Raw genomic sequence first — 14,772 nt, forward strand, 5'->3', positions numbered from 1 at the left:
CTAAGCCACCAGGGAAGTCCCAAAGTAAATCAAGAGAATACTAAAATTCTAGAGACTATTATCTGCTTGTGAAATATACTGGAAACTATTTTCCAGCACTTCAGAAAAATTTCCATGGATTCAGGCTCTTGGACTGGCCTCCAGAAGCCTTCTCCAGACTGAGCAGATATAGATGATCTCTGGGTCAACCACGTACTGATAGATATCCCGCTCCTCGAAGGGAATGAAATCCCTAAATGGTCCAAGCAGCATCTGTATTTCTTGATGCAGCGCAGTACTTCCTTGTTCGTTCTCTGCTGCTCCGAAAGGAGCACCACTTGCTTCAAGACTTTCCCACTCCTTTTCCAGCTCTGTTTTGCATTAGTATCCTCTATCACTCTTTCTAGAACCACCAGCAATGTTGCCCCTAAGTAACTTTTGAGTCACACGTACAGAATCTAAAGAAGAGAATTTTCTAGGTTCTTCTATGAAAAGTGGGGCAGGTAGATCTACAGAAATATCAGCATTTGTATTAACAGCAATTTCTGAGGCTATAACAATAAGGACCTTGTGAAATTTTTCAGATTTTCATCTAATACTGCTCTTTTGTTTTTCTGTCACCTGGCTGAAGCCTAAATTTCCCAGATTCCTTTGCCACTAGGTGAGACCATACGACTAAATTTGGAGCATTTAAGTGAGGGAAGGAAAGAAACCAGTGGTTACCAGTGTGGAGATGGCATGGAGGAGGAGCAAGAAAGGAGTAGGGAATTAGCAGTTACAAACTAATATGTATAAAATAGATAAACAATAAAGATATACTGCACGGCACAGGAATTACAGCCGCTGCTGCTGCTAAATCACTTCAGTCGTGTCCAACTCTGTGCGACCCCATAGACGGCAGCCCACCAGGCTCCCCTTGTAATAATTTTTAGTGATACATGAACTGTAAAAAAACCGAATCACTGTGCTGAGCACCTGAAGCTAAAAAATATTATAAATCAACTATAATTAAAAATATTAAATAAGAGAAATGGGCGCTACTCGTGGTCTTAATTTTGAAAACCTGGAGCAGTCACTTTGAAGCTAAAGGTGAGATTCAAATGCTGAAGATGGCAGACTGCACTATCAGTCTTATATTGCCTATCTCTGAACTGTTACATAAAAGAGAAACGAACTGCTGTTCTGCTTAAGACACTCTGTGGAGGCCTGTTTTTGTTTTATCAGCTATGCTGAGTCGTTCCAGTCGTGTCCGACTCTTCGGACCACATGGACTGTACCCCGCCAGGCTCCTCTGTCCATGGGATTTTTCAGGCAAGAATACTGGAGTGGATTGCTATTCCCTTCTCCAGGGGATCTTCCTGACCCAGGGATCAAATCTGTGTCTCCTGCATGGCAGGTGGGTTCTTTACTTCTGAGGCACTGGGGGAAGCCCTTTTATCAGCTGACCGAAATGTGCTGCAGTTCATGGGGTCGCAAAGAGTCGGACATAACTGAGCGACTACACTGAACTGAAGCCGAGATGCCGAGATAGTTTTCCCCTGTATTGTATGTAAGGGAACTAAGTCAAACAACTTCTTTAATATTTTTCAAACAATCTTCCATGAAGCTATCATAGCAGAACTTATAAGTAGGAAACTGTACAAGCATGCCAAAAACTTAGGAGGATGGTGGCAGACTGCTTCATACAGAGGAATTCTGCCCTGGAAGTCAGGAAAACTGAACTGAATAATATCAGTTACCTTTTATTGAATGTTTGCAATTAGCATAATACTATATATATACTATATAGTATACTATGTACATATACTATGTAAATATTTCACACCTATTATCTCATTTGATACTTTTGAGGTAGTTTTTTTTAATCTCATCTTTTAATCTCAGATGAGGAACATAAGATCAGAAGTTATATAACTTGCCCAAATTACAGAACAAACAATTGTCAGAGCCCAGATTGTGCAATGATTTGTGAGTATCTAGACAAATAGCTGAAACTATTTTCCCAATATGGAGCATGTCAGTGATCACGGTGATCTCTAAAAATATCACAAAGGTGCAGTCAAAATATTTCCAGATCACACCACACCCACCAGGTGAGACCTGACCACCACTTATATCATCATCGTGATCATCGTCACCACAAATCATCATCATCTTCATCACTCTGCTGAAAAGGAAGCTCTCACGACCATTGTTTCCTGAAGCTTCCTCCTCTTCCAGAGTCCACCCTGGCAAAGCAGATGGTCGTCCACCCCCACCCCCCATCTCACCCTGAAGTGGTAAGCTCTCAGCACCCTCTGCTGGGCTTTGCCTGCAGCTCAGAAGCTCTCTCCATTGAGGGGCCAGCTGGGCCTTTCCGAGAGCTGCGAGGGAGGTCGCCTGAGGGAATTAAACGGAGGCACTGACTTCAAAGGCATTCCTGCTGAGTGGAAGGCGGTGCTCCAATTAGGCTCCTTCTCTGGCTCCCCAAATGGCATTTTTCCAAATCTTGTTGTGCAGACCCTGTAAATTACTTCCCTGATCTTTAAGGGGGCAGAACTGCTTGAATTCAGGAAGCTGCCGATCGCTTATGCCCTGGCCCACTCAGTGATCTTCTACACACCAGGAGAAGCCACTAAAGATCAGAACCCAAGGTTTCCGGTGAGATCATCCATGATATACTCCTAATTCTGTCACTTAACAGCTTTCAAAAGCTGGTCAAGGCAACCTTTTTTTGTGGGTTTTTTTTTTTTTTTTTTTTTTGGTTTCTTAGCTATAGCATATGGATAAAAATCTATACATGCCTCGCCTGCCTCACAAGATGTTGTGACAATAAAAAGTGATAATTTGCTGAAAAGGACATTGAAAACTGTAAACCACTATGAAAAATCCAGTTATTGCTGCTTTGATATCAATGTCTATGCACTGATCCACAAAGTCAGATTAGGAAAACACTAAAATGAGTTCTTGCAGTTAAAATGTATTATCAGGAAATTTTAAATCAGCCAAATCAGTAGAATTATTGGCCTTCCCAAGCTTGACTGGGATATTGAGCTCGTTACTAGCATGTCAGTAACCTACAATGTCGAACCTGGGATCAGAAAATGCAAAGATCACCCCAGAAACTAATCCTAAGCCAAATCTTAGAACCATAAGGTTCTGCCCCTCTTCCCTATTCTCTTCCTCTGCCACAGGAGTCAGCCTAAGGGAAAGCAGCCAACTGACTTAAAGACACTGAGATAGGAAAGGATGATGGGAGTCCCTGTGTGCTTAGCCAGGCTGCCAAACAGACCTACACTCCTACCTTGAGGCCACCCTTTCCCCCCAGTGACATTTCTGCCTTTGCAGCCTCATTCCACTGGCACCTCTGCCTATGCCCTGGATTTCAGCGCCCTCTAGGGTGGGATCTTTCTCCCTACCACTAGAGCAGTGCTGTCCAATAAGGTATGTGTGTGCATGCTAAGTCACTTCAGTCATGTCTGACTCTTTGCAACCCTATGGACTATAACCCTCCAGGCTTCTCTGTCCGAGGGATTCTCCAGGCAAGAATACTGGAGTGGGTTGTCATGCTCTCCTCCAGGGAATAGAGATATAATGCCATATACATAACTTAAAATTTTCTAGTAGCCATTGTTAAAAATTTTTAAAAACAAGTAGCATTAATTTTAATAATAGGTTTTATTTAGCCAATATATCCATTTTTTAAATTTCAATATATAATGAATATAAAAAATTACTAGTGAGATATTTTGGTTTTTTTTCCTTGATAAATCTTTGAAAACTAGCATGTATTTTAAATTTACAGCACATTCCAGCTTGGACCAGAATTCCAAGGGCCCGAGAGCAGTGTGGCTGGTGGCTGCTGGGTTGGATCGTATAGCACTTAAGTGCATCCTCCAGTGCTATTTCATTTTCTATATCCTTAAAGCGAAATTTCTAAGACTTCCAAAGGGCTAATGAGATAAACTGACAGAAATAGCCTGTGACTTAATGGTAATGTGTGTGTGTGTTAGTCACTCAGTTGTGTCCGACTCTTTATGACCCTAAGGATTGTACCCCGCCAGGCTCCTCTGTGCATTGAATTTTCCAGGAAATAATACTGAAGTGGGTTGCCTTTCCCTTCTCCAGGGGATCTTTCCAACCCAGGGATTGAACCAGGTTCTCCCATCTTGCAGGCAGATTCTTTACCATCTGAGCCACCAGGGGAAATGCTCTGAGCCACCAGGGACACTCTTGTTAACGGTAATGAGAGGAAACTATAAGCGTCCAGCCTCTCTACTCTTCCTTTTCCCTTAATAACCGCTACACACCACACACGTGCATCTCTACACATTCTTGATGCAGGCAGGTTCCTGTCTCTCCTCTTGATAATGTAGGTATTTGAATGGGAACAGGGACTTGACCTCCGCTCCCCCCGCCCAAGTGGTATTAAGGTGAGAATTTCAGGTCAAGTTGTGGGGAGACAGTTGCAGATGTGCTGGAAGTATGGGAAACCCTTGGAAGACTCCTCAGAGCAAAAGATTGGAGAAGTCACCTACTTTCTTCTGAGAGCAATGGCCAAGACAAGGAATAACTGAGGGTTCTGGAAATTTCAGGACAGCAGAGTTGGTGAATGTAATCACCTCCAGTATGTCTTGATTCTCAGTTTAGTTCAACAAGCATGTGTTGAATACTTATCAAGTATCCTGCTAGGCAGTGGAAACTCTGAAAATAGGACCATCTCTTCCTCATCTCCGTATGGTCAATGTCTCAATTGGCAAGTTTATACAATTTCAGCCAAAAGCAAAAGACATTTGATGTTTTCATTTTCCTGTGTGGCTTTACTTCAGATAACTAAACATTTGGGAGGCTTTCTCAAACATGAAATTCATTAGTGGACCCTTCACGCTTATGTGTGGCGCTCTCTTGAGTGTGTGGGGAAGGAATTCCAGGGTGAAGACCACAACTCGACCTCCAAGGGAGGGAGCTGAGGTCACCAGATTGTGAATGTATCTATAGAGAGTTTTATAATCAGGTCACTTTCCTGGGGAGAAGGATGGGGAGAGTATCAGGGGGGAATAGTTGAGCGATTGCTAGAATTTCAACAGATCTTAGTTCACTGCATCTTTAAAGACCCCAGAACTCCAGGCTGGGCTACAGAAAAGAAGGAGTAAGGGAAAAAGAGGAAAGGGAGGCCATCAACAATCTCCAGCAGGGGACTAGAGTCCACTAGGGTTTTATAGTCCAGGTGGCCAAAGGGAATGTTTGTATTCTTACACATGCATCTTGAGCTTTCAAAGCATGCCAAACTCCATGGGTCATTTTGTAAATTACAAAGTCACCAGCTTAAAAAACAGCATCATTTAGCCAGGTCAGTCTACAGGGCATCTTACATCACAGTACTTACTATGTAATCTATTGCAGAGAAACTTGAATAGAAAATCTTCCTGACCCAGGACATTTCTCAGGGAACCACAAACTGGAACATCCTTGGAAAACAGAAACGTCTGGTCATCACATATGCAGTCCACCTGAATAGTGCTCAGTCAGGAATGGATTGGCCTCCAGAGGTTCCTTTGTAAGTCCACTGTTGAAATCCCCAAAGCATTTTCCCATAGAAATATTATAACTGATAAGGTCCCCAGCTTATCTTGCAAGGACTGTTTATCTCACAGTGCTGCTGAGATGTGATACTTTAATGATGAAAAATAGTAAGGTGCAGTGTCACCGCCACACTAGGAATTAAGCACTAGAGGAAAATAAATTCATTGAAAAAGAACTTGATATTCGGAATAAAAGCTGAGGTCAGAGAGAGATCCCAACTATCACCTGCCTCTTCATCCCCACAGCAGAGAGTGTGTGACCCAGAGGTCCTGCTTAGCCACCTACCCAGTGCTTGGGACTAGCCCCTCCAGGAACTCACTGCTTTTCATCTCCTCCCCTCCTTGCCAGAAGAATTCTCCCCAGTGTTTGACATCTAACAAATGCACGTCCTTCCCTAACACTGACCCTCCTGGAGAAGGAGCTCTCTTCTCGATCTGCTATCCAAGTTAAACTTGCCTCCTTCCTAAAGAGGCACACAAAAGAATCCTTTTGGAAAGACCCTCCAAACCAGGAAAGAGAAAAAAGGAAATCGTGATGATATGTTCTGGATGATTGTCTTCCCTGAATATGGGAAGGACAAGCCAAGCTGGTGGTGTTCCCTCAAGCTAAGGAGTAGAGGTCAGGGCAAGAATTCAGGAGAATACCAGGTTGCTCAATAAGGAAACATTTATGAATATTAAATGAAATAGCAATGAAGTGGACATATGCTACATTTTATAATTATTTAATAAATCTGTATTAACTTCAGTGTTCTATTTTCCTTTTCATGTGTCCAAGCAAACAATTTTTTTCAGATCTCCAATTTCAGTAGGCCCCAGAAAAGCTAGACAGCCCTAAGAATTGTGCCTAGAGCCCAGCATTCCTACTCTTCTGGAATACTGCACAAGTATCAGAGTTTTGGGTTTGTCCCTGGGTTGATGTTAGCGTCAGTAAGGATCCTATTGTGATATAACTGACATTATAATTTCAGGAAATTTTTCTGTTTTAGTACATCTTGAAGCACTTAATAAGATGGAATAGAAAAACTGGCAGCCTCCAGCAAAATTCAAATGAAATATCTTTAGGATGGTCAACCAATTCTGCTTCCAGGGGTCCACATTAGAGAAACATTTGCAAACATGTACAAAATAGAGTGTGCAAAGATATTCACTGTAGCACTATTTAAAAATCTGGCAAAATTGGAAGTAACCCAAGTATCCACGAGAAGAGCAAAGAGTCAATGACAAATATACACATCTCTGCCATGGAATACTATTCAGCAGTTTGAAAAGAAAGAAGTAGATTTATATTTACTGATGTGAAAATCTTTGAAGACAAGTATATAAGTGAAAAAAGTTTTCAAAATAATTTGAGCCCTAAGAGAACATATGGAACTATATATTGTTTCTATATGTATGTGTGTGTGTGCATATACCTGTGTGTGTGTGTGTGTGTGTGTGTGAAATAAAGGACTGTAAAGAGACAAATCTTACTCTTAGGAGGGGAATGCACTTCTTTTCTTTCTCGAGGGGTTGCTGTGAAAGGAACTTTCAAGTCTTAGCATACTGCTGCGTTGTTTGCATTTTTCATAAATACGTGAAAGTGTTCATGTATTAGCTGTGTAACTTAAGAATCACATAAAATAATAACGAAAGTTCAGTGACATTATATATGCAGTTTGGGTGAGTCTAGACTTGAGTTTTAGTCTTATCCTTTTGGGACTTGGCGTGTCTGAGCCTGTCTTGCTGGGCAGAATTGATGGGAATCTATTTTCTAGCTGAAGAGGCACCTGGGAGAGGTTTGTCTCAAGAGAAGACAGAGGCAGGCACACCTGTGTTACCTAATCCCCAAGGCTCAGGGGCGGAGGGGGTGCAGCTGTGAGTCCAGCACGACAGAGTTTGCTGTGGGACCGAGGCAGCTGGGCTCCCAGGAGCTGACCACGTGGCCGCAAATGGCTCCCCGGGGCTTGGAGAGGAAGAACCCTGGGCAGATGGGACCCGTGGCTAGCTCTCTTCTTACTCTCCAGACTTGAGTGTCCTTCTGGTTTCCTTACAGGCATAAAGTCATCAAACTGCCCAAGTTTAAAATTCTGCCAGGCTGTTTCTCCTTTTCCAGTGTTCCCCATATCTAGGTCACCAGGCCCCCTCCATGTCCCATCCATCACCTTCTCTCCACTCCCCTCTAGAGGGATTGCTGTGCCTGACACTACCCACCACAGAGGCTAGTAAGCTTTCTGAAGCACTAACGATGAAGTCTGAGTTTCCCAGGTGGCGCAGTGGTAAAGAACCCGCCTGTCAGTGCAGAAGACAGAAGAGAAGCGGGTTCTGTTGGTCTAGAAGATCTCCTGGAGGAGGGCGTGGAAACTCACTCCAGTATTCTTGCCTGGAGAATCCCATGGACAGAGGAATCTGGTGGGCTACAGTCCATGGGATCATAGAGTCTTACATGACTGAGCACTTACGCACGCACGATGATGATTTAACCTTCCTCAAATGCAATGGCTCCTTGCAAAGTCATTTCTGTCTCTGAGCTGATCAACCCACCTCTGCTACTCTCCTCTCTCATGACCCTCTGCAGCATGTTTGCATGTCCTATTTTCCAGGTACAACAAAATGACGAGCATCCCCGCCCAACCACCCCCCCAACCCGCAATGTTCTGCTTTTACAGCCAGGCCTTGGCATCCACTATTTCTTTCTTCTGCTTGAAATGTGCTCTGCAGACTTCGCCATCTGGTGAACCCTTACTCATCCTTCAAGATCCAGGTAAAAAAAACTCTGACTCTTCTCCCCCTAAGCAGCCAGGGACCCAGTCCTTTGTGTTCCCCAAACACTTTGCCCACACATGTCACAGCATGATCACACATGTGACCATGGCTGTCTTCATGCTTCCCTTCCAATACAGATCAGATCTTTATCAGGGTAGGTTTTCATTCATGTGAGCATTCATTCAACAGATGTTTATTAAGTGTTTTCTATGTGGCAGGCACTGTTTTAGGTATTCAGATGATAGCAGTTAAGATGGACAAAGCTCTTGGAATTTCATTTTAGTGGGGAGGAAAAACAACAATAAAAATAAATATTTCATGTGAAGGGCTAGGAAGACAAAAAAAAATTAAGGGTAAGGCGAGCGAGTGAGGAGTTGAGAGTGTCTTCTGTTTTTGCTATGATATTTTAGGTCAGGAAAGGCCTCTCTGAGGAAGTGACATTTGAGTAGAGACTCAGATCAGGTGAATGTTGGGGGGCAGGGCAAGGGAAGGAGGATTTCAAGCAGAAGAAACAGCTAGTGAAAAGGACCTGAACTGAATGTGAACTATGTGTGTTCAAAGCATAATGGGATAGAATGAGCTCAGTTCAGTTCAGTCGCTCAGTCGTGTCCGACTCTTTGCGACCCCACGAATCACATCACGCCAAGCCTCCCTGTCCATCACCAATTCCCGGAGTCCACCCAGACCCATGTCCATCGAGTCGATGATGCCATCCAGCCATCTCATCCTCTGTCATCCCCTTCTCCTCCTGCCCCCAAGCCTTCCCAGCATTCGGGCGTTTTCCAGTGAGTCAACTCTTTGCATGAGGTGGCCAAAGTATTGGAGTTTCGGCTTCAACATCAGTCCTTCCAATGAACACCCAGGACTGATGAGCTAGGAGCAAAGTATAAAAGATGAAGAGAGAGACAGAAGTCTTGAAGCCCACGGTTAGGAGTTGGGATTTCATTCTGAGTGCTGTTGGAGTGTCCGAGTGTTGTTTTCTGATTTCGTTTTTAAGAAAGACATCTTGGCTGCTGTGTGGAGAATAGGTAATACTGGGGGCTGGGGGAGAAGAAAGAACAATTAGGATGATCCTGCTATAGTCCGTGGAAGAGAAGGTGGTGCCTTGAACTCAGAAGGCGACACAGGAGAAAGTAGGAGGCATTGATCATGTTAGAAATAATAGATTCTATAGCAGTTACCAAGAACTTTGAAAAGGCAAGCCAAAGGAAAGTTTAGCTTTTTGGTCTCAGCAACTGAGTAATAGGAAATGAATTATCTTATTTCTTTTCATACATCCTCCTCATATGGTGCTTAATATACAGCAGGTTGTCAAGGAATTTCTGTTGAAATTTGGTCTGTGACTATAAGATGTCATGACTTGCATCTCAGCAGTGCTACTAACTTAGTCAATCATCTAGCATTTTTATGAATGCTCTTATCTTGCTATGGAATCTTATGTCAGAAATCTGGGGCTAGGACCTGCCTTTCATTGGTGGTGCTCATGTTCTGAGTGCTAAGCTCTGTGTATGTGTGTGTGTGTGCACACACACGTGCATTTGTATGCACACATGTGTTATTTCCACAGAGAATGTAGCCGGAAGAAAAGTCAATCTTAGCTTCAGTTGTAAATGGTATTTGATTTTCTTACAGGATCCCTGTGTTTTGAAAAGTACTTAATAAAAGGGTGATGAAGTAGGCATGGAAAGCATTCAGCAGAGCCTCTGAATGACAGATCAGCCAGCTGCACCCCCCGACCCCCATCTTTCTCTCGATCTCTGTCTCACACACATGCACGTACACTCAAGTTCCTTTGGGCATTATGCCAACTGAATGCTTTACATGTCTTCAGCTAAACTTGCGTAAGATCCTCTGTCATGTCACATACAAAACTAAGTGCTAAATGACTAAAAAAGAAACAACAATAATCTGAAAAAATAACTTTCCTAATTTTGCCTTGAAGTTAATCTACTCTTCCTCACCAAAAATCAATTTTATTGCTGCCTTTTTGTGGCAGTTCCTGCTTGAAGAAAGAGTGCTGTTTGATGTAATGATGTCCTTCTGCATTGGGATCAAGGAGTAATACAAGAAATTGGGGATTCTTGAGAAATTCTGGCTCTAAGCAGAGGTCTGAAACACTCAGTGAAGACCTTAGGACTGTAAGTACATGCATTTATACATGTTTCTGCTAAATGGGGTATACGTGATACATTATTTCTGAAAATGTTGAGCTCGGTGAAATTGTACTGAAAACAACACAGCTTGTGGATAAAATATAGCTGGCAAAAACCACTCAAAATCTCTGAAACTTGGCAATTAGAGCACAACCTAAATAAATAACTAGCATAATTTAAAATGAATATACTAGTTCAATTTAAAAAGATGAAGATTACTAATAAAAAGTGTTATAGTTAATGTGGAATCTAAATTTTTTTAAAAAGTCAAATAATTTTGATGAAAGGGGATCTAGGTAGATACAAGATGGTTACAATTTTTCTTGCTGTTCCTCTCATTGAGAAGCAAAGTCTAGTTCTCTCTCCTGGAGTCTGAGCTGGCCCTAGTGACTTGCTTGACCCATAGAATGCTGCAAAAGTGATGTCCTTGTACTTCTGAGGTTAGACACTAAGAAAGCTTGGCGATCTTACTGTGGACTTTGGAAATGCTGCTGCTGGGAGAAGTCAACTGCTCTATAAGAAGTGCAATCTCTCTGAGGTCAACATGTTATTAGGAGATCTGAACTATTCATGCGGAAAGGAAAGAGAGAGAAAAGGAGACAGAAATAGAGAAACCCAGCCACCCCCCACCCAGTTCTTCCAACCTCCATTCCTCAAGCCATCTTGAGTCCCCAGATACTGTAAAGCAAAGAGATACTTTCTAAGCCTCACCAAAATTGTTGAAACAATGGTAAATTAAATACTTATGTTGATTTTAAACCACTAAGTTTTGAGACAGCTTGTTATACAATGATAGATAAATGAAACAAAGCTGAAACGAAGAGTTGAGGTTACTGAACTATGGCAAAAATTGAAAAATACACAGTGATGAGGAGAAGCAGTCAATCAGGTAAAACTTAGCTGAGAAGACTGGGGGGATTGTGTCCACTCTCAATGCATAGCTTCCTTGATATCCACCCTAGACGCTGCATGTGTCAATAGATTCCAGAAAAACATTTGTTTGTGTTTCATTGACTACACTAAAGCCTTTGACTATGTGGATCACAGCAAACTGTGGAAAATTCTTAAAGAGAAGGGAATACCAGACCACCTTCCTGCCTCCTGAGAAATCTGTATGCAGGTCAAGAAGCAACAGTTAGAACCAGACATGGAACAATGGACTGGTTCCGAATTGGGAAAGGAGTATGTCAAGGCTGTGTATTGTCATCCTGCTTATTTAACTTATATGCAGAGTACATCATGCGAAATGCTAGGCCGAATGAAGCAGAAGCTGGAATCAAGATTGCTAGGAGAAATATCAATAACCTCAGATATGCAGATTACACCACCCTTATGACAAAAAGCGAAGAGAAACCAAAGAGCCACTTGATGAAAGTGAAAAAGGAGAGTGAAAAAGCTGGCTTAGAGCTCAACATTCAAAAAACAAAGATCATGGCATCCGGTCCCATCACTTCATGGTGAATAAATGGGAAACAATGGTAACAGTGAGAGACTTTGTTTTCTTGAGTTTCAAAATAACTGCTGGTGGTGACTGCAGCAGCCATGAAATTAAAAGATGCCCGTTCCTTGGAAGAAGAGCTATGACCAACCTAGACAGCATATTAAAAAGCAGAGACATTACTTTGCCAACAAAGGTCCGTCTAGTCAAAGCTATGGTTTTTCCAGTGGTCATGTATGGATGTGAGAGCTGGACCATAAGGAAAGCTGAGTGCCAAAGAATTGATGCTTTTGAACTGTGGGTTGGGAAAGACTCTTGAGAGTCCCTTGGATTACAAGATCAAACCTGTCAGTCCTAAATGAAACCAATCCTGAATATTCATTAGGAGGACTGATGCTGAACCTAAAGCTCCAATACTCTGGTCAACTGATGCCAAGAACTGACTCATTGGGAAAGACCCTGATGCTAGGAAAGATTAAGGTGGGAGGAGTAGGAGACGACAGAGTATGAGACGGCTGGATGGCATCACCGATTCAATGGACATGATTTTGAGCAAGCTCCGGGAGTTGGTGATGAACAGGGAAGCCTGGCGTGCTGCAGTCCATGGAGTCACAAAGAGTTGGACACGACTGAACAGTAACACCAGTACTCACTAGTACGGGTTTACCACAATTTGTTTAACTATTCGTCTTTTGAAGTTATTTCCAGTTTTTGGAACATTTGTGTATAGGTTTTGTGTAAATGTAAGATTTTATTTCTGATCCATATAAATTATGAGATAAATAAATGTTTGCTGTTTTGGTCACCAAGTTATGGAGTAATCTTTAATAAATAGATAGATAATAGATAATCTTTAATACTATATATACATATAATAGATAATTGTCTTTGTTAGTATGGACTGCTATAATAGAAATACTATAGCCTGGGTGGCTTAACAAATTTATTTCTCACAGTTCTGGAGGCAAGTCTGAGATCAAGATACCAGCAAATTTGGTGTCTGGTGAGGGCTGCCCATGCTTCATAAATGGTCATCTTCTTGCTGTGTCCTCATGGCAGAGATAGAAAGAAAGAGAGAGCTAGCATTCTGGGCTCTTCAGTATAAGGCCACCAATACCACCATGGGGTCTGCACCCCCATGATCTCACCCAAACCAGTTACCTTCCATAGCTCCACATCCAAACACTGTCAAATCAAGGGCTAGGCTTCAACATACAAAGAGGAAGCATCATTCAGTACATAGCGATGATTAATACAGATAGTTCCTATTTCCCTAATGCATGCTATGTTATATAAGGTAATGGCCTTTTCCAGTTGGAGTTATACAAGAGAGTTAAGCAGAAAAATGACAGAAGTGACTGTTCTCCTAAAGTCACTAATGTATACCATGCGCCTCGGAAGGTACATAGCTACATAGCTATATACTATTCTGGGTGCTTACCTGAGGAGGTGATTCATTGCACACAATGGATACCCTGGAGCACTAGCTTGATTTTCTCTGTGCAGTCTGGCAGAGAAGAACTGGAGAGGGCTTAGCAGCTGGACACTGGAGCTAGATTATATAGTTTCAGATCCAGACTTTACCTTTAACTTCCTAAACAAGCCAGGACAAATCTTTTCATCTTCCTGTGCCTTGATCTCCTCATCTGTAACAGGGGGCAACAGTATTACCTACCCTCTCCCTAGAACTGATATGAGGACTAAATGAGTTAATAGAGATAAGGCATAATATCTAGCGCATAGTAAACACTATTTAAATGCAAATTACTACATTGTAAACAATTATTAAAATGATAAATGTTTGTTAATTTCCACCTAAAATCATCTTGCAGTACATGGTGATGGCATCATCGGCTCAGTGAACATGAGTTTGAGGAAACTCTGGGAGATGGTGATGAACAGGGATCCTGGCGTGCTGCAGTCCATGGGGTCATGAAGAGTCAGACACGACTTTGGGACTGAACATCAACAGATATTCCACACTAACACACGTGATAAATGACTCCCTTCCTCATGCTTCTCCTTTGAAGATTGAGATTCTTCAAAAAGTTGTGCTAGGGACTTGGTTATGAACTTGGTTATGACTTGGTTATGAACCAATGAATGTGGTGGTTCATTGGTTAAGATTCTGTGCTCCCAATGCGAGAGGCCCAGGTTCAAGCCCTGATCAGGGAACTAGATCCTACATGCAGCAACTGAAGACTCTGCAGTCTGCAACAAAGAGCCTGCGTGTGGCAACTAAGACCCAGCACAACCAAAAAAATAAAAAGCTGCATTAGATCTTTAAGCTGCTAGAATACAATTCAGTTAGAAACTTCTCTTGCAGAGGAAGCTTAGTAACTGCTGTCCCCCAGCCTTCAGAGGTGAGTGGGGAGAAACATGGGTTTACAATATGCAGTGAGGAGCAGAGAGGGAAAGAGAACTTGATGTTTGGAATTTCTCACTGGCCCCAAAGGGCTCTCAGGGAAAAAAATAAGCATAAAATGTCTACCTCTTTCTGTGTTCATTTCTCCTTAGCTCTACTTCTAAAACTTAAATTAAATAGAAGTTACACTCCAAACTGAACGGACCTTCTAAACATCAAGTTTAGAGCACAGGTTCATTATAAGCTTGAAAGAGATACTGGCGCATTGCTGAGAACCTGACTCCTGGAGGCAATTTTATATAGAGAGAGTCTGGTCCACGGTCTTAATATAATAACTATTACACATTAAGTGTACCTAGTTATCTGTAACGTAAGAATAATCCTATGATTTAACTGCTGATAATACTTGTTTTCTGGATGAGAGCCATGTTACAACTGCGTTTGAAAAGAATTTTAAATGAACCCTACTGTGGGCAGGGCCGTTGGTGGGCGCTTGAGTGCTGGTTTGAAGGGAAAAAATGTGTATAAGAA

At 42.2% G+C, this 14,772-nt stretch overlaps 1 protein-coding gene across 2 annotated transcripts in view; it reads right to left on the reverse strand.

Moving 5' to 3' along the window:
- Positions 1-14,772, reverse strand: part of SATB2 (SATB homeobox 2) — a 248,557-nt gene that overhangs the window by 215,936 nt on the left and 17,849 nt on the right. The window contains exons 2-3 of one of the 2 annotated variants that reach the window (XM_020890433.2): positions 13,318-13,522; positions 5,345-5,426 (exon numbers count right to left, since the gene is read on the reverse strand). The gene's annotated coding sequence lies outside the window, so the exon portion shown is untranslated. The remainder of the gene's footprint in view (positions 1-5,344; positions 5,427-13,317; positions 13,523-14,772) is intronic. The other variant, XM_020890434.2, reaches the window with a different exon arrangement.

The sequence above is a fragment of the Odocoileus virginianus genome, chromosome 30 (assembly GCF_023699985.2).
Source record: "Odocoileus virginianus isolate 20LAN1187 ecotype Illinois chromosome 30, Ovbor_1.2, whole genome shotgun sequence".
Lineage (NCBI taxonomy): Eukaryota > Metazoa > Chordata > Mammalia > Artiodactyla > Cervidae > Odocoileus > Odocoileus virginianus.